Below are 25,159 nucleotides of genomic sequence, written 5' to 3' on the forward strand. Positions count from 1 at the left end.
CAGAGTACAAAGTGCTTTTTCTAAGTAGACTATATAATTTGATCCTTGCAATAGCCCCATATGTAGGGAGAATAGGGTGCGAGTTATTATTCCCATTTCACAGTTGGGTAAACTGAGGTTCAGACAGGTTGTCGGAATTGCTTAAATCTCACAGTTCGTATGCCAGGAATATAACAGACATCCTCTGACTGCTGGCCCAAGGCTAGGCTTTCTCGTTGTGCACACCCCAGGCTGCTCTTTTAGGCTTCAGGATTCATAAACGTGGGGAGTACGGGGAGCCCCGGGGAGAACAGCCCTGGCTGGGAGGAGCTGCAAGGCAGGAGAGGCAGCAGGGGACTCTGCCTCCATTCTAGGAACTGAATTCTAGCCCCTCTGGTTCGTTCTCCAGCTTATACCGGGTCCTGGATTCCAGAAATCCTCCTTCCCTCACATCCTCACCCGGGGAAGCCCCAGGAGCTGGGCCTCCACAGAAACCTAGCAGGCAATCTGCTTTGCAGGCGAGGCTTGGGCCATTCTCCTTGGGGCTTGGCCACCTTCAGTGTCCCCATCTCCATGGCCCTCCCAGACGCAGAGAACCCAAGGCTTTCCTTCCACTGGGGCCTGGGCAGGCGCTTAGGTCAGGCACTTACCTCTCGGTCATTCATCCAACTGATATTTATTAAGCCCTGCTACGTGCCGAACAAGGGACAAGCCGCCTTGCTTGATCTCCTTCCCCTGCGGCAGGCCTGAGAAGGAGGTGCCATTACACTGATCTGGTGGGAAATGAGCTCAGAGAGGGCTGCCAGCCAACGAGCCACAGAGCGGGGGCCTGCTCCAGTCGCTGTGGCCCCGAGCCCGTGCCCTTACCCCTCTGCACCCCATGAAAGAAAGAAGGGACACATGAAATGGGTGGTGTCCAGACCCAACCCAGAGGGGCCGGGGCAGGAAGGAAGGAGCGGCTTTAAATGTCTGGCGAGCCTGTGTCCATCGCAGTTTACCAGTTGCCACGAGGTAGAAACTGAGGGTGGTGAACATGTCTGTGCCCCCTGCAAAGGCTCTTCACTGGAGGGGAAGAGGGAGGGAAGGTGAGAGCTGTTCCCTGTGCTGACCTGGGAAGTGGGAAGGGGCGGGGAGAGCGAGAGCAGGCAGGTCGGGTGCAGTCCCACAAGGGAAGGGGAAGGGAAGGGGAGCTGGAGCAGTGAGCACTGCTCACCACCCAGCCTGTCTGGGGGTCTCGGCCTGACGCCGGGGAGGAGTTGGCCCCCTGTGCTCTCAGTAAGTCACTCAGGCCACACCCCTGCCTCCAAGCAGACCTGCAGAAGGCTCAGCAGGTGGTGAGCCTCCTTTTCAGAAACACCCTGGCTGGAAGACTCTGATGCCTCCCTGGGTTACACATTCCTGCCTTTCTCTGCCAGCAACAAGTAAATTCCTCAGGTCTAGCCTGAGCCTTCTTACTGAAAATTCTGACGCAGAAACACGAAAGGACCACGAGGGAGATGCGAGGCATCTTAAGGCTCCTGCTGAGCCTTGCCCAGCCCCCCACCCACACTGACGTCTGCGGCCTGAGTCCTACCTGAGAGGCTCGGCAGTCTCCAGGAACTGAAGGTGCAGGCAAGGGACAGGGTGTCCGCCAGGGCCAACGACAGACGGAGAGGGCTTGCTTTAACAGAATGCCCCCTTCCGGCTTCATTTGTCTTCTTGGTTTTCCTGGGAGTCGGTGGTTGAGGTCATAACAGTGAATGGGCAGGAAAAGCTTGTCCTCCTTGAGTCTGTGGAGGGGTGTGGCTGATCTGACCAGGGCCGATTGCTGCAGAGCTCTATTTGGTCTGCTGGGGGTCTTTTGTGGGCTGCTCACTCCTGTGGGCCTCTCTGGGCTCCCCGCATCCTCAGAGCACAGAGTGGGACACACCGCACGCCTTTCCTCGGTGGTGCCACGAACCTGGCTAATTACTGGGAGGGAAAGACCAACAGCAGCACCTTCATCCAGGAACTTTGTGATAAGTTAGAAATAGGGAGCCAGATCCTGAAGCCGGGGCTCCCCTGACCCGAGGGGACCTCCAGAGGTCATCTGGCACTTCCCTTCCACATTCCTGGCAGGAGGGCCTCGTCACCATTCAGCAGTGGCTGATTCTGCAACAAGAGAAAAAGATGATTCCACATACTTTCCCAGTGAGCCACCACTCCCAGTCCCCGTGAACACAGGCCTCCATTCCTGGACTGGCCACTGAGCACCAGTAGCCACTGTGGGGCATCCCAGCTGGGCCACCTGCTTCCAGGACCGAAGAGCGTCATTCAGCCCAAGAGGTCATAATGCCCAAGCTGCCGTCACCCTGAGATCTCAGGCATTGGACTGTAACTCCTGCCTGGTAATTACCCCAGGCCAGTGCACATGGTATCTCCATGAGATAATCAGCCCAACACTAACTAACCTGTTAGAATTCTTGCGTGATAAAGGCTGAGGGATAGTAGTCCCCAAATAACTCAGATCTGCTTGCTCAATAGTCGCTTATGACCTCTCAGGTGTCACCTCCACCGAGAAGCCTTCCCTGAACCTCCTCTCCCAAACCCAGATGGGGTGCCCCTCGGGGCCTCCCGTGTGTTCAGAGCTGCCTTCTGTCAGGGTGCTTACTGTATACAACAATAATTGTCTGTGAATGCACCTCCTTTACTCTAGACCCCAGGCTCCTTGAGGGCACAGGCATCTTGCTCATCTTTGTATTTCCACAGCTGGCATGGTGCCCAGCATAATAGCAAGCATAATTATTATAGTAAGAATGAATTAACAGATGAGTGAACACCTGAATGGATGTAAACTGTGGCTGATGCTGGAGAATTTGGAGTTAGTCACAAGAAAGAGCACCCTAAGTAATAACGTTCCAGAAGTAAGCAGGCCAAGAAACCTGTTACCTGGAGGTGTTTGAGACAGAACGAGCCATCTGCCTGGTTTGGGCTGATTGGGCTTTGCCAGCACTGAAGATAGGGCCGTGGGTCTCTGACGCCCTTGGAAGCCACAGATACTGAGCCAAGAAGTGGAGGGAAGAACAATGACTCCCCCATCTGTTTCTGAGGCTGCCTGTGGCAGAACAAGTGTTGAAATGCCCAAAAACCTTTGAAATAAGAAGTCTTAGGTGGAGTCTATACCCACCACTGATCATACACTTCTGAAGTTTCAGGTACTGTGATAAGGGTTTTAGTTATATGATTGTATTTGAGCCTATGACAATTTGAGTTACTCTCATTATTTTAATTCTAGAGAAGAGGAGACTGAAGATCAGAGAGGTTCAGTAACTTAACCCATGTCCACAGCTGGTACGTAGCAAGTGCTACTTGCACTACAAATCTAGTTTCCTCGCTCTAAGGCCCATATTTTCTCTTCTAAAGCTTGTGATCCATAGTTCATGGACCTCTGACTTCCCTCCATCCCTATCCTCTGCTTCCACTTGCCCTCTCTGAACATTTAGCCAGAAATTTGGAGTTCATGAAATAGTTTATTACTGGGTCTGGCATCTTGGTGGATGAACTCAACAAGCTGACTGGCAGGTCTTCCGTCTCCAGCATTCGGGAGGGGATGACATGAACTCCCTTACACACCAGGTTCTGCAGCCCCATGTCCCCTCTTTCTCCTGGATTCCCATCCTTCCATCCCAGTGCATGGCCAAGGATCTCTCTCTTACCTACTTCCTGTCACACAGGAAGCAAAACCTTTACAGTCTAGGCACCAAAGTTTTCTTGGTATTCATCACAGCCATCTCAGTCTGAACTCATCAGATTCCCTGAATCATGAAAACTAGAATTTTCCGGGGGGGTTCTTCCTCTTTTGGACACTCAGCATATGTGAAATTTTTGCTGAACCTTCTTCATTTGTCTCAAACTCAGTTTTTCTAAAAGCCTTGGAGGTACTTCAAGTCAAAGGCACCGGCTCGTGTCAGGCTCCGTTGTAAGACTGAAGAGACAAGGGTGGGTAGGACTGACTCAGGAGCTTAGGGAGCCAGGAGCTGGTCAGAAGCTCCTCGTGCCATCTGTGGGTTTAAATGCTGCACCTAACCCGGAGACCTACTGTGGTGGTTCATTGGATGTCTGCATATTAAGGAACGTGACCCACTGATTGATGATGGGGTCTGTGGTGGTCAGCTGTTGCTTTGTCTGCTTCCAGTAACAGCATTTTGATTTTTCTTAGAAAAATCACTGTTTCCCTATTGGCAATTCTTGCCGTTTGGGAACAGCTGACTCTACTCCGGACTCCAAGAGTGGGCGTTGTAACTCGAACCAGGCAATAAGACTCAGATCTGGGACTTTGGCCAAAACTCCTTCCAGTAGAATTGAAGCTGGCAGGGTTAACAGCTGGCGTTGCTGGGGCCAGCTTGCCAGTGCCTGCCAGAGTGGGGCCAACACAGAGGAGGGCCCAGCTACATGCTGGAGAGACACCAGTCCTGACCACGCACCCAGGCCTGATACGCGCACCGATTCAGCTCACGCCAGGTAGAGGTGGGTGTCTTTTCATTACAATGGAAGATATTGCCTAATACTGGAGCTGAGGCCCATATTCACTTAAAAATTTTTTTGCCTCTTCCCACTAGCCTCAAAGAACAGGAAAGAATTTCCTTTCCTCCCTGCATTTCCTGCTGCATATTGACCTTTGTTTACTCCCCTTCCATGTTGTCCCTGGAGTCTGGTGTGACCTGATTTTCTCAGGGCAAGTTAGAGGGTGTAGATGAGGGAAGGAGGGCAAGCTTCCAGACAGCACTGTCCCCATAGGGCAGGCGAGGCCACGGAGGGACCCAGAAACAAAGGTGTGTGCCTTTGGGGCCCTTGGTTTGCTGTGGCCCCAGGATGCATGGAATCCCAGGAACGCCCTACCGATGTTAGGCTACTAAGGCTGGGTGACGGGGAAGGGGGGTAGCAGTGGGTCAAAGGGCAATTGTAAGTCCTCCTGAATTATTTCCTCTGCACCTTCTGATTCCTGAGGCAGAGCTTAACTATATTTTTGCTTCAAAACCTTGGAATACCTGGCTGTCTGGCTCCTATCCCCTTGAATCCAAGGCCCCTACCATCCTGAGAATCAGCTGGGGGTGTTTTTACCCAGAAGAGCAAAGGGATCTGTGTTTAGCAGGTATCGGTATCAAATTTAAAGGTCACATTTTAGGCAGGTCACAACTTTAGGGGATTTTCCTACCAACAAGACAAGACATTGCTATAGTTCATCAGACTGACAGGCCCCACTCTTGGGTGCATTGCTATAGAAAGGTCAGTCGCTACTGTTTGTTTCCACCCTCTGCCTTCCCTGGCTCCTGCACCCTTCTTGGCTTCTGGCCATCCCGTTTTTGAATCGCCACTGGGAGAAGCAGGACTTGTATTAATTACCTCCACAGCCTTCCTCTGCGGCCTCCTCTTCTTCATCTGGAGATTCTGTGCTTAGATGAGAGGAAGATCATGCTACTAGCAAATGCCCGAGGAGGTAAGCTGAAGAATGTTCCAGCCTTGCACTAATAAGATGGCCACACCTGCCAGGCTCCTGTGTCCCCTCTGAGAGTCCTTTCCAATCAGGCAGGGGCCTGGGGCTTTGCGGTCTTTGGCTTGGCAGTGGCGTAGTCCACTGTGCCTCCCCAAGGCTGCCTGCTGCTTTGGCTGGGGTCCTGCTTTCGAACTGCTCTCCCAAAGGCCAACTGTCCCTGGACTGGACTCCAGACAAGTGGCTGTCTCTTGGAGTATTGGTGGTTATGCCCTATTACAGTGATTAGATACCCAGCCCCAACTGTTTTCACATTAGCAGAGACATACGTTCACTTGGCCTGGATTTCCGAGGTTTTCCCCAGCTTAGCCTGTACAGCAGGGTCTGCACTGCTGTCTCAGTCTGGATGCATTTGGTTATTTCCTTTCCTACCAGGTCCCAGTCGCTTTGAACTAGATAAGCTTCATGGAAAGCCTGTGGGCCCTCTCTGCTGGGCATATGCCTTTGTTCTGGCTGAGGCGGTGCAAGGCTCATTCACTCCCACTGTCCCCTCCCTGACTGACCAGCAATGCAGAGCAGCAGGTGGCCTGGACTCTGACAGTCATGCAGCCCGGGCCCTAGACCCCGAGCCCATCAGTCTAATGCTCAGAACTTGGCTTGCTCACTCATTCAGAACGGCTTCAGCAGCACATACGGGCCTCGCTTAGTCACAGCTGCCCGAGGAGTCAGGGAAAAGCTGTGGCAGAGTCAGGTGTGAACACTGACACCATGGAGCGCTAACCCACAACGTGACAAGACCAGGTGTGAGTGACACGAAGCTGTCCAGGAGTGGTCTGTGATTGCCGCTGGGGACCCTGGGGCTTGTGGGGTGACGGGGTGCTGGGACTGTCAGGGCAAGGTCACCAGGTGGGAGGTAGGTCTTGGTGCTTTCAAGGATGTAGACCAGCTGGTCTGGCCTCCCAGGGAGCACCTGGAACCAGGGCCAGAAGGCCTCGGTGGGGGGGATCATTGCTCTGGAGAATACTGAGGTTGAGGTTAGGCTAACTGGAGCCGAAGGTTCTTGTTGGGAGAGCGGGAGAGGAGGAGAGGATAGGACCCTTCTTTCTCCAACCTAGAGAAAATCAAGAACCCAGCTATCAAAGTAACATTTACTGCTAAAGCCCTTTACACACAGATGAACTCACTGAATCCCCCAAACACGCTATGAAATCAGCATTTAGATTGTCTTCCGTTTCAGATAAAGAAGCTGAGGTTCTCAGAGCGTAAGGCCCAGGGCTTTGTCAGGTAGCCAGCTTGTCGTGTGTCCTCAGCCTGCTCTCCTCACCATGGCCTGCTGCGCACCCCACCCTACGCGGCCCCTCTTTCCTGTAGGTCCTGGTGACTCATCCTCTTTTTTGACGGACCCTGCAGGTTTTGGTAACTTGGCCATGAAGTCACACTGATGCTGTGCCCCACCCAAGGCTCTGCGTCGTCCGTGGCTCCTCACGGCCCCTGGCTACCAGAGCAGGAGCCCGGCAGCTAGTGCCTGGTTTTTATTGGTTTTACAATCTTTTCTCTGAAGGAAGTGGACCAGGTTCCTAGGGGCTGATCCACAGCCACTTAAATGATACACTCAGTTACCTAAAAAAGTCTTTCTTATACATCAGGAACCTGTGTTGTATTTCAGGGCAAGTTCTCCGCCTTCCTGGCGCTCTCCACCCTCCCAGTACTTGGAGTAGATTTCACCTTCCCTTTTTGTTTGAAGCCTTATGCCTGGGGGGTCAGGAGCCTGTTTATTACCCTCAAAACCTTCACCTTTTGCAGAGCCCTCCAGGCTGTAGGGCTAGTGCCCCGGAATTCCGGCTGGGGCCGCAGTTAGGTGCCTGTGCCCCTTGCTGTGGAGGCAGGTGTCAGCACGAAAAGCAGAGGGGGGTTGACGTACACTGAATAGCTTTCCGAGATTTTAAAGTTTAATCACAGTAGTGGAGTATCGATTCTAATGGTCTCATTTGGCAGCTGAGAACACTGGCGCTCAGGGGAGCTGAGCTCACCTGCCCATCAAGGGCAGAGGCAGGAGGCTCTCGATTCTGAAGTTGATTTCCCCTCTGGGTCACACTGCATCCAGCTTGAAGTTTATCCTTCAGGCTATAAGGAATCAGTGAAGGTGCCAAGCGGAAACTGAGAGACCACAGGAGTATTTTAGGAAGGTCGATCCAACAGCAGTAAGCGGGATGGACGGGAGAAGAAAGCCGCACCACAGCACGGGGGCCAGTTAGGAGGTTACTGCGACTTTGCCACCCAGGGACACTATCCTGCCAATGGGTTTCAGCCCTGGGCAAGTTCACTGTGGATTCAGTGAGACTGAGGAATGACAATGGAACATTCATGGGGTACAAGGGGTTATTACCTGGCTTGTTCTCCCAGTTGTGGGTCGAGCAGTAGAATTATGTCCGCATCCAACAGCCTGTAGGTCTGTAGCCCTCCTTCTCTCTGCCTCCGCCCAGAGCACCGGGCAGAGCTCTTTATATAGTGACTTAGTCAATAATAGCTTATTGCCCACGGGTGTGGAAGCAGTAGCCTAGCAGCAGGCCAATTACATCACCAAGTAGTTTAGGTTCAGGTGAGGATCCTGGCCACAGGAGCTTCCATTTTCCCCACCGACACCTCCAGGAGGATGGCAGGAGCAGGAAGGAGGGACAGTTGCAAGAGGCATTGAGAAGCAGAGATCAGCAGCTCTTGGCAGCCCAGCACACCAGATATGATGAGGAAGGGTTTCCTTCCTCCTTTCTGGTCACTTAGGGTCCCTTGGGGTGAGGGTGGCTTGTGCCAGGGGCAAGATCCAGCGATCATTTCTGCTCAGGTCAGTTCAGGAGCAGAGGAGCACGTGTGGTGAGACGGTGCCTCGGCTGCTCCTCCACACGGCTGTGTCAGGTTGGCCCCTCTTCCTGGGAAAGGCCTACACCTTTAAAAGGTCTGTTTACCCAGCCGGCGAGACCACATCATGTGTGCTCAATAAACTGTAATTGGCGGGGGTGCACTCAGAAGCATCTCTCACAGACAGGGTGAGCAATCACTGTTTACGAGCAACTCCTCTCCTTGGCTGGAGGGGGCAAAAGCGTCTCATGACTCTTTTACTGATGGGGAAACCGAGGCTCAGAAGTTACGGGCTTTCCCACGGTTGCGTGGAGAGCCAGAGGGCTGAGTTAGGGCTCAAATTCATGGCCCCGAACTCTGCCCTGGAGTCCGGCTGCTTCCCCCAGCTCTTCTTTCTTGGGTGTCCAGGAAGCCCAGGGCATTAATGGCAAGCCTGCAAGCAGGTGTGGCCGATTACAGTTTACCAAACTGCTTCCCATCCATTATGTCATCCGATCCTCATGGCAATGGGGTATCATTATACTTATTTTACAGATGAAGAAACTGAGGCTCAAAGCATGTAGGGCCATATGTGGTCATTCCACTCCAAATGACAGAGCTGGAATTCAAAATGAGGTTTCCTGATTCTAAGACCAGGAGCCACAAGAACAAGGAAGCAAATGAAAAAGGGAACCGCAAAGAGCAGAGACAGGAGTGCTCGGGGTTGGTGGCGGCAGGCGGCCGCAGGATCGCGTGAAGAGAAAGAGGAAAAGCTGTGGCTTCAGCGTTTGTCTTTCAGGCGTCCAGCGAGTGTGACCGCCTGGCCGCAGGGAAGAGAGTTGGGGAAATTGCACGGTACTCAGATAACACCCTCCCCATGCCCCGCCCTCTTTACAACCCTGGAATGACTCCCCCTGGCCCCTGCCCCTTAGCCCATCATCATCCCATGCCCAGGGGGCAGATGTCAGTGTGGCACTGGCAGAGAAACGGGGAAGTAACTTCCTTTGTCCCAGAAAAGTGGGGGAATGGATGGAATGGAACATCTCTATTCACCTGTCCTCTGGTGACTTGAAGTTTTGGAATCCCTGCTCAGACAATGTCAGGCCTCCTGGGCCCCAAGCCCAGGGGAACAGCCATCTTCCCACAGGACAGTAGATATGGCCTTTGCAGTTGGGCTTAGAAAGTGAAGAACCTGGTGGGACCCAATAATCTCCTGGCTCTGGTTCCCTTGATTGCTCTTTGCCCACCTTTCAGAGAAACATTGCAGGAGGCCCCTTCCAGTCGGAGGGGGCAGGGCCAAAGGGCTGGAGACCATCCGTGGAGGGCTGTGTCTCTGCTCCTTACTTGGGCTTGACTAACACTGACCGTCAGTTGAACCAGTGATCCTGGCCTGAAAGCTACATGGTGATCTTAGCATAGAACTCATGGGACTGGGCGCCCCTGCCCCGGGGTCTGGTTCCAGCTATCTCTGAGTATGCCCAAGGTGTGACCTGGCATCTGTATGTACCAGGCGCTCACTGAGTATCTGATGAAGTTGTGGGTGGGTGGGTGCAATCATTAGCTGTGACCTTGAGCAGATTACTCCCCTTTCTGGATCTTGGTTTCTGTGTCTGTAAAATGGGGATCATGATGCTGTCCTTGTCTCTCACTCTAAGACACCCCCCAACCTTAGGAGTAAATCGATGGATAGATGAGAAGGGTGTTCAGACACCATGAGGTTCTGGGCCCACAGCAGGGTCTACCCAGTAGTTGGCATTTGAGCCATCTCCCCGCTGATGCCCTCGTGCCCCTGCTAGATGCTAACCAGTTCTGCAGCCCATCCCACCCTGCCATACTCCACCCCTCTCCAGAAGGTTGTTAGCCCCTCCCCTGAAACGGGATGGTCGGGTGTCCCATGCCTCCAGGGGTCTGTGCTCTATGTTAACATCTTGGTGAGATTCTTTTTTGAACACCTACCACATGTCAAGCACTTAGAACACTATCTCCTTGAACTCTTACGACAGTCCTCTGTGGAACTCGGGCAGGTGAAGGAAGAACAACCCGCGGGATTGCCCAGGACCTTAGCCGGGTCTCTGATCCCACACTCGGGCTCCTGGCTTTCTGGCTCTGGATCCTGGTGGCTGATGCCCGGGAAGCAGGCGGCAGGAGTTCACTGCAGCGAAGGGACCACAGCTGTCAGAGAGGAAAGACCTGTGTTCACGTTCAAGCTTTACCACTTACTACCTGGGTTCTTCCCTCAGGCAGGCTATGTCAACATCCGAGTAGTCTATCCTGATTTTGCAATTGTGAAGATCAAAAGCCGTGATGTATTCAAACCACATAGTTAAGAGTAGTGTCCCTGAAATATTGGATATGGTTTTTATAGGTATTGGCTTAATACAAGGGAGTAGCTGGGGATTACAGAGACCATGGCAGGCTGAAGAGATACTCTGGGGACGGGTTTTGCAAAGCTCCTCAGGTCCCATTATAAAACAACTGCTTGCTCCGCCCCTGGTTAGGGAGCCTCTACCCTTGGGCTCCAGAAGGTCCTAGCCCACGACAGAGGCCTAACTTGCCTGGTTGCCTGAACCCTGGTTCCCTCCGAATGAACCAGCAGTTCTTTTTCTCTTGAGGAGAGCTTAGCTTGCCCGCCTCTGGGGAGAATGCTCTTGTGTCCCAGGAGGCACCTCCCTGGCTACACTCAGCCCAGGGCCTGGTGCCACCGAGGAAAGGAAACAGCTCAGTCATAAATGTATGCCCGCTGAGCCTCTGTGAAAACACTGACAGACCCATCCAGACTAGATGCCAGGCCCAGCAGCAGCTTTCTAACCCCAGCTCTGAGCTCAAGGCAGGGGCAGGGTGGGCGGTGGTCTGGATTTGGGGGTGAGAAGGGGGACTTGGGAGAGGAAAGGAGAAAGCATGGGGGGAGGAGAGGGAAGGGCGGAAGAAAGGGGGTGCGGTGGTCTGAGGGAGAGGGAAATAGTGGAAGGGAGAGGCACAAAAGAGGTGAAGAAATGGGGAGAAAATACTAAGAGGTGCGGACAAGAGACGAAGAGGAAGCAGGAAAGGCAGAGAACTGCCAAGCGCCCTGGGTTGGCGGCAGGTCCCAGGAGCGCTGTTTGTGGTGAGGGGGGCTAGTTTGGGAGTGGGGTGGGGCACGGGGTGACACAGAGGTCACCCCTGGTCTGGCCACCTTCAGAAGGCCCTTGGTAACTGGCCGCTGCAGTGATGATTAGAGACAGCACGCCTCCCCAGACCCTGCCTGTTTCCCCACGTCTTCATTAGGCTTGGCATCAGTGGAACCCCCAGGCAGACCAGGGTCCCAGCCAGTTTGCCTGCGGCCTTGGGTGGGGGCAGGGCAGTGCTCCCTTCTAATGGGGGCGTGGGGGGGGTGTGTGCCCTGCGGGTAGGTAGCTCAGGACTCTAGGATGGCCTGGACGCGTGGAGGGGGTTGTGGGGTAGCATGTGCGGCTTCAGAGACACTTCAGGGCAGTGGAGGTGACCGGAAGGCTGGAGCCCTGCGGTGGAACAAGTCAGAAGAGTCTGACGCAGTGAGCAGAAGGCTGCTGCTGTGAGCTGGCTGGACTGGTGGGACGTGGGTGTCCAGAGGGGGGGCAGCCCTGGGAGGAGACGGGGGTGCTGAGGCCCCAGCGCAGGGGAGGAGAAGCAGGACCCGGCCGGCTGTCAGAGAGGCCTGGGAAAGTCTACTGCATTCTGGTCCAAAGCCTAAAACCAGGCTAACATCACCTGTGACAGATTTGCATTCACTGCAACTACTTTTGAGTCCCCTGCTCTGTCCCCCTGGGATGTGGCTGAGGCGCTGACCAAGGTCCCTGGCTCCGTGGGAGGAAAGGTGGGTTTGGAGCTGGAGGAGGGATGGGTGTGATTTGTGTCTCTAAGTCAGCGGCACAGTAAACATTTATGCGTGGCACTGTGGGGCAGGCACATGGAGAGCCTGCTGGAGGGACAGCTGGGTAGGGTGGGGAGCAGGGTAGGGAACTCTCTCCTCATCTCATCTGAGGAGAGAAGAGGCAGGTTCTCTTACTGGAGTGAGCACACAGGGGGAAGGGGGCAAACAAGCCTTGTCACCCTTGTCCCAGGCTCCGGGAGAGCAGAATGGTGCCGGCCCCTGCGGGAAGCTCAGTCATCATTTACTAGCTCGCTTGGAGGGGCGCTGCAAGGACAGCCATCTTTGCTCCCCTCCCCAGCTGGTGGTGCCTGGAGACTGTGCTTTCTTAAAGGCACAAGAGGTGCCTGGGCCAAGCCCACACCAGAGCCTCCAGGAAAAGGAGGGGGTGATCTCAGTCCTACTGCAGGGAGAACCCGCGGGTGGGTGAGGACGGGAGACACCCGCTGAGTGAAGGAAGGAGCCTGGCCTGGCATCCTCAAAGGCAGCTTACCTGGACTCTGCTGGGGCTGGTCCCAAACAGCCACTGGGACACATGGAGTTCATGTGACTCACTGGCACAAACTGAGGATGAGGGCTGGGGATTTGGGGGAATGGATAGAACCCTGGGTACAAGAGGAAGATGGAAATTAAAATCATCCCAGGTTTGGGGGTCAGGAAACACCACCTGGGTAGCCCGGGCACTTGCCCGGTTGCAGAGAAAATCGCTGCGGATCCCAGACCACAATAAAATGATACCAAGCAGAAAGGGAGAGAATGAGGGCCTAAGAAAGAGTTGGAATATGGTGGGCAAGGGCGGGTGGGGGCTGGGACAGGAGGAAGGGAGGAGGGGACACAGCAATGGCCGCAGGTGGGGAGTTAGGACACAGGTGGAGCGCCAAAAGATGCCAAAGCCAGGTAAGAAAAATCCTTAGGTCGGCCTGGAGACCAGAGAGCTGGGAAGAGGTGGGGTGGGGTGGGGCGTAGAGCCGGGGCCAGGCAGGAAAAGAGACCGGCGGGAGCATGGAGAAATAGGGGTACAGGAGAAGAGCGGGGGAAACAAGTGGGGTAAGGGGATGTGGGGGGCAGGCAGCGCCAGCAGTGGGAGGTCTCAGGCCACAAGTGCAGTGGGGGTGGGAAGAAGGTGGGTGGGGGGTTGGGGAGGGAGGCAGCGAGCCAGCAAAGGGGGGAGTGCCTCCCCCCACCTCTCTTTCTCTCATTTCAATTGCTATCAATAATGCATTCCTGAGGAGCTGCCTTTGACAGCAATTAAAAAAGCATTTATGCTCCCAGAGAGAAACCGAAATGATTTCCGCCCACCTCCCTGCGCTCTCTGGGCAACAGTCCCTAGTGATGAACTCCCTGGAGGTGCGCAGTCCAAGCTGGGGACACGCGCAGGAAGGGATGGATGGAGGCCAGGCAGTAGTCTCCACCTCTCCCCAGAGGCAGACTGTCTGAATGCTTTCTACCAGGCTCTGGGCTGTGGGGGTGGCTGTGCATGGGGGGCAGTGGTGATGCAGAAGCTGGGTTTTTAATATGGCACATTTGAGAACCTTTCCTGATGACCAGATCTCAGAGGGCAAGAGGGAGGCTGGCGGCCTCCTCAGCCTGCTGGCTGGACGTGACCCAGGCTCCTCTTTGCTAAAGTGCTAAGCAAACTTAGTAGGAGCTGTGAGGAATACTTTCCAGAGCTGATTTCATTTCACAGACCTTTACCAAGCATCTACTATGTACCAGGACCTCTGATAGGTGGGGAGGGTGTTTCAGAAATGAGTAAGAGGGTCTTTGTCTTCCAGGAGCTCATTCTTTGGTGGGCAGGAGGCATGAACCCCAGAAAGAACCGGCGTGATCAGGCAGGTGGTGTAAAGAGGCCTTGGGAGCACAGACATGGAGAGAAGCCAGGGATGCAGAGGGTGAGAGGGGGACAGGTCAGGGGGAGAAACTCCCTCCCGGGACCAGTAAACAGGGCACATGGTCGTTGCCCCGTCTCATCTTGCTGGGCGCTTTATATACATGACATCCCTTCCTTGAACCCTCAGAGCTACCATATAAGGAAGCAAATACTTTAAGAGACTACTGCGGCTGCATTCCTGCTGGAAGTCACACAGCTGGAAGTGACAGACCGGGATGAAAGTTATCATCTACACTTGGCATTCTCTTCTGCTTCCCATTGGGAGTGTTTCATTCCAGAGCCTATTTACTCAGCACTTTCACATCTAAGACTTTATCCCACAGATGTCTTGCACATGGGCAAGGGCATTATATATATAAAGGTTCTCATGTAACATTCTTTTTCATAGCAAAAGATTGGAAACCACTTACATGTCCATGAAAGAGGACTGGTTAAATGGATTTGTAGACAATGGAAGACTTGGCCGTCACCAAGAAAAATGAGAATACTTTACGTATGATTATGGAATAATTCCCAGAACATACTGTTTAGTAAAAAAAAATGCAAGCACAGAGCAATGTGTAAAATATCTTGTCATTTGTTTAAAAAGGGTGGGGGACATAATGTTTACCCGTAATTATTCCTTTCGCATAATGTGCATATGGAAGGAGATACAGGAAACAGGTAAGAGCGGTTGCTTCTGGAAAGAGTAGCTGTATGTTTGGAGATCAAGGGTGGGGGGAAGACTTTTCATGGTGTACTCTTCTGCAGTGTATGAGTTTTGGGCTTTTTGAGTATATGTCCTATTCAAAATAAAGAAATAAAATTAAAAATGAATATTGCGGGCCTAGGTGTGGTGCAGTGTTAATGAGCAGAAAGGTGGAGATGACAGTTTGTCGGTGGTAGTATAGTGGAGAGGCTGTCGGTTTGACTTCAGAAAGACTGAGATGTGGACCTGCGTGCCGACACCAGCAACAAGCCTTCCCACAAAGTGACTTGACCTTGTGGAGTCCCAGGTGACTCCAGTGTGAACAGGGATTCTCGTTCCTTACGGGTCCTTCTAGTGGGGCGATGCAGATGGTGCAGGCATGGGGTTAGAGGGCCTTCCCATGCTAAATGCTCAGCATGTGGCCGCTGTGACCACTGTGGGCCCTGGAAGAAGCCCAGGGAAGGAGGGCCTGGGCGCTGCTCACATCTGGTCAAGAGTAGGGGCTCCTTGCGGACTCTTAAGGCCTCAGGGCCTCCCTGAGTGTATCTGTGCTGACTGATGGTCTCTGGGGTTGCTGTGGGTTGGGGGGAGCGTGGCGCTCCTCAGCTGGGAGCGCTGGCCCAGCAGCAGCGCCCTCTGGCCTGCCAGAGCTGGGTTCCATCAGCAGCTGCCAGGCTCCACGAGAAGTCTCTGGCGGGCCAGAAACCCTGAGAGCAACTCAGCCTTGCCTGCGCTTGAAAGCCATCTCTGTCTTCTTTTTGCAAGGAGCCTGCATCAGAGAGGGAGAGAGGCAGCCAGGTGTCACGGCGAACCGTAACCTGGAGCCAGAAGACCTGAGTCTAACCTGTGAGCTCCTGATCCCGCGCGCCCTCTCTCTAAGCCTCAGTTTCCTCATCTGTAGAATGGAGGCGCACCCATGAAGATCAAGAGCATGGTAAAGTCGCCGTGCTGATGCGGAGGCAGGGAAGCTGTGTGAAGCGTGCTTTTCATCTCAGCATGGTTTTGATTCAAACACTTGTGTAGACTGGTAAATGGACAGACAAACCCTCAAATCAGGCCCATCAAACAAAATGTGATCAGCCAGGGATTTCAAAGGAGTGTGATGAGACTGTAACAGGTGGTTTTCCTGCTGTTGGGGTGGGAAGGTAAGCAGCGTATGGGGAAGAAAGGCTGAGAGACTTTTCTGCTTTTTTTCTCTACTCACTCAAAAATTATGGATAGGTATCCCTTTACTGGTTCCGCTGAGCAATTCCAAGAACAGATAAGACATGGGTGGCCCCATCCCTGAGAAACCCTCAGGTAGATGTAGGGACAGAGATCACTCAGTCATTCAACAAACACGCAAGGAGCCACTTGGGAAAATGGTTGTGAAGGATGCCCAGGATGCTTCGCCATGGTCCCTGCTCTCTAGAAGCTTGTAGAAGCAGGGAAGATCATCCATAGCAGCCAAGGCTGTATTTTCACAAGAGGAAATTACCACCATGCTGTCGATTATGTGACAACTGAAGGACCACAGGGCTGAGCGCTCAGAGCCAAGACAGCTTCACTAAGAATGGCTTCCTGAGGAGGGCAGAGCCCAGGGAGGAGGCCCCGGATGGAGAGGCTGTGCTGAGAGGAGGTGGGGGTGACCCCTGTGGAATGCTGGGGAGCAGGGCGTCCTTCAGGAGAGCAATGTGTGAGAGCCGGAGAGGAGAGGGCAGCCAGTGGGCAGACTGGGGCCCTGGGGCACGAGGGAGCCCCCTCCAGACTCCCTCTAGCCGGGCAGCTGTGTTGCCCTGAGCCGCAGTGGGGAATAAACTGACTATTATTCCCTCTTCAGCTCAGCCAGGGGTTTTGCCCTGCCTACCACCAGAGTAAACAGGAGCTGGACACTTCCAGCAGAGGAGATGTCAGGGCCGACATGGAGGCACATCAGACCTCCTGGGCCCTGGCACCCCAGGGCCTGGCTGGTCCCAGCTCCTGCTGACCTCAGCTCAGCCTGAGGCGCCAGGCGCCTGGGTCACCTGTTCTGTGTCTGAATTAAAATCCTCTCATGTTGCAGATGGTGACTCTGCCTCTGTCTGCCGGGCCACCCTCTGTCCGGCAGGCCTGGCGGAGTCACATAAATATTGATTGTCTGCTCAGCCACCTGGGAAGCGAGAGCGAAGCGGGCCAGGAGGAGGAGCCCCATGAGGCAGCCCTGGACAAATGGAGTCCTAATGCCAAAGGCCGGCCGAAGGACCTCTCTGGCCTGCTGCCCATGGGAGAGGCAGGAGTGCCAGGGTGGAGAGTGCCCTGGAAGGTGGTAAACACCAAACCTGGGAGGGGGGTCGCCAAGCGGGGCAGGGCTTTGTGTGTCATGACCTGCTTCTTTATATCCTTCTGGATGTCTGAACAGTTCAAAGCACAATTTTGTTTAGTGACCTTGAGAGTTCATTGAATCCTTCCCCCAGCCTCTAGCCATGCAAGCTGGTGATGTTCTAGTCTAAGTTCAAGGTGCTGAGAAAGGAATTCCCGAGACCCCAGCACATCCCAGGCCCCGTCCTGCTCTGTGCCCTTCCTGAAGCTTGGTTAAGGGAGGCTGCTCCTTCCAAACAAGTCCCGACTGTGCGTGAGGAGGGAGCCCTGGCTCGCGTCCTCTGCTCTGGGCAGGGGCCCTGCAGTGCTCCTGAAGTTGCCCCAGAGTCGTCTTCTTTGCCCAGATCCTTCTAGCTCCCGCCACCTCCCTGCCCCACCCTCTAAGTGGTCAGCAAGGAGAGAGACATCTGTCACCTGTGGGGGAAAGTGAGCCTTTTGGAGAGAAGCACAGACTCCAAACAACCTTTTGACCACCCTTTTCTCTTTGTTGATTCCCATCTTCCCAAGACAGATGCCCTTTTAAGGACTGGGGACTTAGAGCAGACCAAGAATCTCCATAAGAAATTTTCCATCTCTGGGTGTTGCTGATGCGGATCAGGTGACTAAGGAAGAGGCTGAAATCCCCTCTGGCCCTGTCAGTCACTTGGGTATAACTGGAGCAAAGGGACAGCTATTTCCATTTTAGGGGGACCCCTTCTACCTGGAGATTCAAGGCCAAGCCATCAAACATCAGAGGATATCTGATAACCCCAGCCAGATGGTAAACTGTGGGGTAGAGATGTCTTCTATGGTGGTATGGTGGTGCTGGGCATACAGCAGGCACTTCATTAATGTTTGTTGCAATGCTGGGAAAAAAATCAGCCTAGGTCAGAGCGCTTGCCTAGCTGGAGAACAACTGGGGACACAGGATGTAAAGTGGGCAAGCTTTGAAATCAAACATGGATTTGAACATCAGCTCTGACACTTATCAGCCATGTGACCTGGGGGATGTTGCGTCCCCTCTCTCTAACTGGGGGTTCCTGGAGCTATAAAAGGTCATGCTTAATGGTGCCTACCTCATAGGGGTGTTGTACAGTTAATCCATCTAATAGAATGCCACTGGTCCATGGCAGGTGCTATCATCCCAGCCCCAACCACGGATACCCCGATTCCTGAGAAGGCTCCTGAGCTCCTGATGGAGATGGTAGCGTTCCGTCCTTGCCTGGGTATGCGTTTCTGGATCATCTATTTTCTAATTCTGTCATAGCTCTTTTTTTTGGTCAGCCTTTATCTTTCTCCCCTTTGGTTTCTCTTCTCATATTCCCTTTTCTCGCCAACACGCTTGCTTTCTGTTATCTTGACCCCACCCCACGGTTCCCACTCCTTCCCTCTTCCTTTCTCCCTCCTGACTCCTGACCTCGGAGCCTCTGTCTGAGTGTACTTCTCACCTTGCCGGCTCTGTTCCATGTCATAGGATGACTTTCCTTAGGGAATTCAAGGAAGTGAGCGTGAAGCATCTCCCACCTTGGAAACCAGATGAAGAACTGCTCTCCATGGAGGCCCTGTGGATAATTATAGTCGTTTCTGGGAAAAGCTCTTAATTCTGAGAACCCAGATGGCTCCAGCCCCATGTCACCGCTCCCGTTTCCCAAGGGCCCTGGACTCCATCAGGGTCCTCTGCAAACTGGAGCAGAGTTCTTGGAAATCGTGTCGTCCAGGCAGTGGATTCCCTCTCCTGAGTCCACACCCAGGACAGGATTCTACAGGAGCCTGGAGGGGCAGGATGCTGTTTGGAGGATCAGGGGACCCCCACCTAACAGGGGAGATAGCCCTCTCATGAGTCAGACTGACACAGACATGGACAGCAAGCCATAAACACAAGGCAATTTTCTACCTGAGTGGTGAAGAGCCTTGCCATGTAGAAAAAAATATTTCATCAGAGGAGACTTCTCGGAGGAGGTGATTATGGGCAGGGGCTGGGAAGACACCAGAGAGATAAGAGTGGTGTGGCTCCTCTCTGGAGGTGGGTGAGGGCACCTGGGTTATACTGTGTCCAGGGACCAAGGACCTAGTTAGACGGGCTGGAGCAAAGAACCAGCATGATTGAATTAGATGGGTTGGGACAGCACAGAGGGAAGGCAATGTCTCCTCGGAGGAGCTCAGTGAAATCTAGGGGTGTCAGGCTGACATTCTGTGGGACCTGTTTGGGAAATAGTGCCACTCCCTTCGTTGGGAAAATGCAAATAGTGCCAGTTACTCCCCCAGCCCAGGGCCCTGGCTGGACTGCTTTCTGGGAGGAGCCCACCCTGCAGGAGGGAGGGTAGAAGGTGTGTGGTTTCATAGGACTTCCTAGTATGTGTGTGAGAAGGGTGGAGGGCACATTGGATATTAAAGGGTGCATCGCTGCTTTTACAAGTGACTATGTGCGTATCTTCCCATCTGAAAAAGACGTGATCTTGCATATCTGTGTAAATGAGAGTGCACATGTGCATTACACGTAAGTCCCAGGGCTGCGCCCCCGCTTCCTTGAGTAACGGCCGCCTGCGGTGCCTCTCAGGCCTCTGGCTCTGGCCCCACCAGGCCCTCCTGCTGAGGGAGGTGTCCGGGCTTAGAGGTGGCTGAGCGCAGCCACATTGTTCTGCCTGCTAAGGCTGCAAATGGGTGCAGAGAGCTAGGCCCAGCTGGAATTGTGAAATACAGGGAAATTTTGTGGTCCCCCATGGTGGTCCCACAGGCAAAGGGCTTTGCGGGCTGCAGAGGCCCGAGTCAGCCAGGTCAGCTCCTGCTTTCCTGGGAGGATGCCCTGCAGCCATTCCTGCCTGTGTCTCAAGACTCACAGCCCCTTGCTGCCCACCCAGGACCAGTGGAAAACCAGCCTGGAATGCTCCAAAGGAGATAAACTGGTCTGGTTCTTGTGTCCCTAGTAGAATCCTCTAGGAAAATAATTAGCAATCCTAGTGGTTACTTGCACACATACATGGCGTCTGAGTATTCCTTGTCTGTTGTTTTACAACACAGCCCTGATGTATTGACTGACAGAAGTGTTTTTCTGCATCCCCCCTTATTGTAAAAAAATATGTCAGATGGTCCCAAACAAAAGGGGCTCTGGAGCAGTTTATCAGAACACCCTGGTGGGCTGCTCTTGGGCCCCGGCCCTCAGGTCCTCAGCCAGACGCTGAATATGTTTTTTCTTAAATGCAAAGATCATGTTGATTTCAATTGACAGAATCAATGAGAAGCCCTGGCCTCCTCTCTGACTAGGCTGGTGACAGCCCGGCCTGCCGCAAGGGAGGAACAGAGAACCTGGGGTTGTTTAGGGATTGACTCCCTAAAGCTCATTCAATGTGCATTTTAAAAAGCTGCTTTTGTGCTGGGAGGGGAGGGGAGGCTTATGACATAGCGGGGAATTCCTTACATCGGAAGTTTCCCTGGCTTGCTCCTGAATTTTTCTTTTCTGGAGAATCCTAGCAGCTAGAACTGGCATCACCGGGTCAGCACCTTCCCCCCTCCTTGTCATTCTTCTCTTCGCACATACGTCCCTCCATCCTTCCTCCTGCAGTAGCACGGACTGCGTCGGGCAGCGTCAGCCCTGCAGTTGGCTAGGCCCACAAACACCAGGACCCCAGGATATCCCTCTGGCTCTCAGAGAAGTTGAGGTTGCCCTGGATGAGAAGAAGTAGTCTGGGCAAGCTTCTGGGCCTTGGCCCCCTGGCAGCCCTTGGTTCTCTGCAGGCGGCAGCCTCAGAAAGCAGGGATCATTGGTCTGCGGCTGTTGTCAGGAGTATTCATCTGTTCCCTTGGGGGAGGAGAACTGAGGCCTGGGGGAGAGCTATTTGTGGGTTCTTACTGGTAAAGCCAGACTGGGCTGGGGGGCGGTGCCCGGGGGCAGTCCGGGCCAGCAGAGCGGAGCTGGGCCCTCTCCTCTGCGTCTGTCTGCATCACCGTCCTGCCCATTCTCCATGGAAGAGGCTTCGGCACATTTGACCTGCTGTGCCTGGGTACCTGTGTCATTTACCATTTTGTTTTGTGACTGTATCCTTCTCTGAACCTGTCCACCCACCCAGACTGGGAATTTCCTGAGGCCAGAGGTCATATGTCCCCACCATGGAGCCCCCTGAAGGCTACTTACTTTATCCCTATGTCCTGCGTTCTGCTCAGGGGGTGCACATGGTTTTGACCGCTTAGGGACCTTGCTTCTGGCGGGCAGGACTGTGAGGAGTGAGCACAGTAAAATCACCAGGCGGCTTCTTCCTTCAAAACCCTCCAGGGAAACGTCCAGAGTACTTTCTGAAGAAGAGCTATACGTCCTCTTGCAAAGCCTGGGAAGCCAGAGGACAAAATCACCATTTTTCTCTATCAGGGTAGGGAGCCCTGGAGAAATCAAATGCTTTTGCCAGACGTACCAATTTAGGAGGAACAAAGCCAGGGGTCAAATACACAGCCCTTTTGTCTCTAATTCTCAGCTTGGCCCATCACTCCTATTTGGTGGGGTTTTAACAGATTGGAAAAACAGTTCAATGCATCCATAAGCGAAACAGGTCACCCAACCTGTGCTGCTGGTTTTATGCCGTGAGTTCCCTTGCTCGCTTCTGCTGATGAATAATTCAGTCTGGCTGTATAGTGAGGCAGGCCAGACACGGGGCTACATGCATACAGAAGAGAAGGGCTGGGCTGACTGCAAGCAGGCTTCTAAACACCATGAAGGGGGAGGAAGAAATAGACTAAAGGAGAAGTGGGGCATCCGGCTGCGTGGCAGGCAGGAGTGCTTCAGAGGGGTCTGCAAGGGTGATGGGTGGGCAATGGTGGGGAGGCAGCCCAGGCCAGGGGTGGGCGGATCACTTCCCGTTGAGACCAAGAACCAGACAGTAGAGCAAGCCGGCCAGCCAGAGCAGCAGGCTGACAGTGGGGCAGGTGGGTGACAAACACGGGGGCCCTGGTGCAGAAAGCGGGATGGGGCCTCTCCAAGGCAGAAACCGAAAGACTTGGCTGAGTCGGGCAAAGGGGGCTGCTAGGGAGGGGACCAAGGTATCCCTGACCACCCCGTGGCCAGCTTCTGAGAGAGATGCTCTTTCAGCTTTTAGGAGTAAGGCCCAGAAGGGGAGAAGTGTGTGTGTTGAAGAGGGTGGGGAGGGGTGGTGTGGAAGGGTCAGAGAGGGCAGGAGACCCAGGGAAGCTTGGGAGGTGAGGAGGGTGCACCGGAGAGGTTCTCCACCCTGTCTGCCAGGTGCTGGGCAAAGCCCTGGGGGCACCCTAAATTGGCATGGGGAGCTGCTTCCTGCCCCCTATGTGTGTCCACCTCCTCTCCTGGCCCATTTAGGGTGATGAGAAGTGGTTTCTAAGACTGAAAGAAGGTGCATTTATGGATTACTTCTAGGGGTTAGGGGCTCTTGCCCCACCTCTGGCGTAAGCGCACCCCTGCCCCATCTCCTTGTCACCCTTCCTCCACAAACAAATGCTGGCTTCACTGTCTTACTTTCCCTGGAATTGGGGGCAACAGTTGCCTGCACAGAAAAGAACTTAAGTGCTCAGAATCCCTCTGGGAGGCTGGTGTGTTTTGTGGGCTGGAGTGCTTGTTGTATCACATTAGAGCTCAAGCTTGTTGTCACTGGTATCTTTAAACTCGATGGCAAAACATAAAGGCTTCATCCAAATCAACGCCTACCTCTGCGGGTGCCAAGAATTCAGGTGGGAGAGGTGCCTTAGCAGTAAATGAGGAGCAGGAAAGGGACAGGAGGCCAGGGCCTGAGAGTAGATGCCAGGAGCCTGGACAGGCGCAGGGAGAGCTCCCTGGAACCGCGGCCTGAGGATGAAGAGGGGTGGGGAATCAAGCTGCGGCCCCTCGTCCACCCCTTATCTCAGCGGCATTCTCGGCAGATGAGACACTTTCACTGAGATCTGCATTTTTCAAGGGCACCCCCAGGAGCAGGACAATCTGAATTACAGGCCTAAGTGGGGGTGAGAGAATGCCAGGGGATACTGCCCCCAGCCCTCACTCGCAGAGTAACATGTGTAGCTTTCCGATCTGGAGCCAGAGGGGAGGAGCAGGACTCCTACAATTTGAACTGTTGTGAATCTTATTCCTGTAAGTGATGTTATAAATGATTGATATGGCATTTTAATCATTTTTGGAGTTGGAGATACTTCCCAAGGGAGAAAGGAAGGAACGAAGGGAGGGAGGAAGCAAGGAAGGAAGATGAATATCCACTGATAGCGCCCCCCCACCCCACCCGCCTCGGGCTCTCGGGTTCCATGCACGTCACTTGTGCAGTTGCATCTGGATGGTCGAGTCTAAGGAAGCTCCTCGCGCAGCTTCTCCGTTTGCCTTTCCTCCGTATGGACCTTTGGAACTCAGGTCAACATTCCCTGTGGGTTTCTGTCCCCAGGGCTGTGTTGGAGTCGCTGCATCAAGGGACCCCTTATCAGGGCCTCTCGGCCAGGCATTGGCTCAAGACTTCAAACCAGGAATGGAGCCGAAGAGCCGGCTGGGGGCTTGTGGAGCAGGTTGGGAGGAGGAAGATGGGGAAATGGTGGGGGCAGAGGGGGGAGGGAGACAGGGGAGCAGGCAGAGGAGGGGACGCAGCACTCCTTACCCTCTCCAGCGGGCAGGTAGCCCTGGCTGCTGACAGGAAGGGTGCGGGGCCGGAGTCACGGTCTGGGCCCCGTCTTCCCTCTCCTGGCTGGGAGGCTGGGACCTGGGGCCCAGTCCTGGCTCACTCCTTACTCACTCTCCCTCTGGGGGTTTCAGTTTCCTGGGTGGGAGCTGGGGAGCTGTCCCTCAGCCCTGGGCCAGTCCTGACCTCCAACGAGCTGTGGAGCGTGAGCTCCACAACAGAGGGCCTCCGCCTATTCTGTACTCATCTGCGCCTGGCACACATCCGTATTGGCTGAGTGGGTCTCCTATCCTTCCCCTGGAGAGATACCCCTTCCTAGGAGGCCCGCATCTCCCTGCCCTCGGACTTGCCCCTAGCAGCAGGAGAGGAAGTGGATGGAGAGGTGCAGGGCCTGGCCGCTCCCCCACGGCCTCCTGGGTGCTGGCTGCCCAGCAGGTTGATAACCTGCCATGCAAATACCAGCCTGAAACTTCCTCTGGTGCAGCACAGAAGGGTCCAGGAGTGTATTCTCAGCAAATTCCAGACACGGGAGGCTTGGCAATGCAGAGTAGGGGGCCCCAGGAAGAGGGGTGTGGGGGGCAGGCATCGTGCTGCACAAGGTGAAGAGGAAAGGAGGTGAGAGAGGGCAGAAAGGGACCAAGGACAGCCTGCCAGCTTCAGGCGGAGGGTGGGCGTGGGGTCAGGTCATCACAGGTGTTTCCTCTTGATCCCACAAATCAGACATGGCTGGGCTGGGATGTAGGAAACCCCTCCCAGAGCCCCAGTTACCGACTGAGGGATGGCCCTGGGACCCTCCTCCTCCTTGCCCAGGTCATGTTCATGAAGCCCCTGGGACTTCTAGGAGTCCAAGGATCCTTGGCCAGGAAGAGTGCCCCACAGGTCATCTAGTCATCCCTCTGCTGCAGGCACCCTGACTGGGCAGCTGGCCAGGGGGAGAGATCAGTGCCCGCCAGGGTGGTTCAGTCTTCCTGCTTCCCTTGCAAAGAATCTCCCTTCTGTTCCATACGCCTCCTTTCCACTCATACCAGGACCTGAGCCCCCAGCTTTGGCACCAGGCAGCCTGTGGGGCCTGGTGGCCGCCCCCTGGGCAGGGGCCTGGCTGGGCGCTCTCCCGTTCACTGATGGCAGGCTGGGCTCTCCACAGACCCAGGACGAGCCCGGCTGTAAACAGGAAGACAACATAGCTGCCGCCCCACCTGGTCTCCCGGATTTGCTGCCTGAGAAGGAAAATGAGCATCGCTTCTCCTACATGCCACCCATTTAATACCAAAACTCAGGAGATGGCTGCCGGGTCCTGCAGTTTCCCTGTTCATAATGAGCCCCTCTTCCTGCGGTCCCCAGGTCACCCAGCTAGCCCAGCTCGGAGGAGCTCCAGGCGGGTCCACTCTCCCTGGGGATGGGCGGTGCTGGATGCGCCCATCACATCAGCCCTCTGGTCCCAGGAGCCTCCCAAGGGGCCACGCGGTGGGAGCTGCTCTTCGCCTGTGTGGGAACTTTGTCCTTGGGT

The 25,159-nt window shown here is 54.3% G+C and overlaps 2 long non-coding RNA genes across 9 annotated transcripts; one reads left to right on the plus strand and one right to left on the minus strand.

Moving 5' to 3' along the window:
• Positions 1-55: 55 nt before the first annotated feature.
• LOC140844510 (uncharacterized) lies at positions 56-9,514 on the minus strand. Its single transcript, XR_012122942.1, has 3 exons — positions 7,815-9,514; positions 1,553-2,109; positions 56-1,041 (listed from the first exon to the last, which is right to left on the minus strand). It is a non-coding gene; the product is annotated as an uncharacterized lncRNA (long non-coding RNA).
• On the plus strand, positions 4,312-19,901 carry LOC108409520 (uncharacterized). Of its 8 annotated transcripts, none has more exons than XR_012122937.1 (5): positions 4,312-4,464; positions 5,349-5,434; positions 15,491-17,660; positions 18,175-18,267; positions 18,531-19,899. It is a non-coding gene; the product is annotated as an uncharacterized lncRNA (long non-coding RNA). The 8 variants fall into 8 exon arrangements; XR_005060498.2 differs by having other exon boundaries at positions 15,491-17,006; positions 18,531-19,898; XR_005060492.2 differs by having other exon boundaries at positions 15,491-18,267; positions 18,516-19,901.
• Positions 19,902-25,159: the final 5,258 nt, after the last annotated feature.

The sequence above is a fragment of the Manis javanica genome, chromosome 11, assembly GCF_040802235.1.
Source record: "Manis javanica isolate MJ-LG chromosome 11, MJ_LKY, whole genome shotgun sequence".
Lineage (NCBI taxonomy): Eukaryota > Metazoa > Chordata > Mammalia > Pholidota > Manidae > Manis > Manis javanica.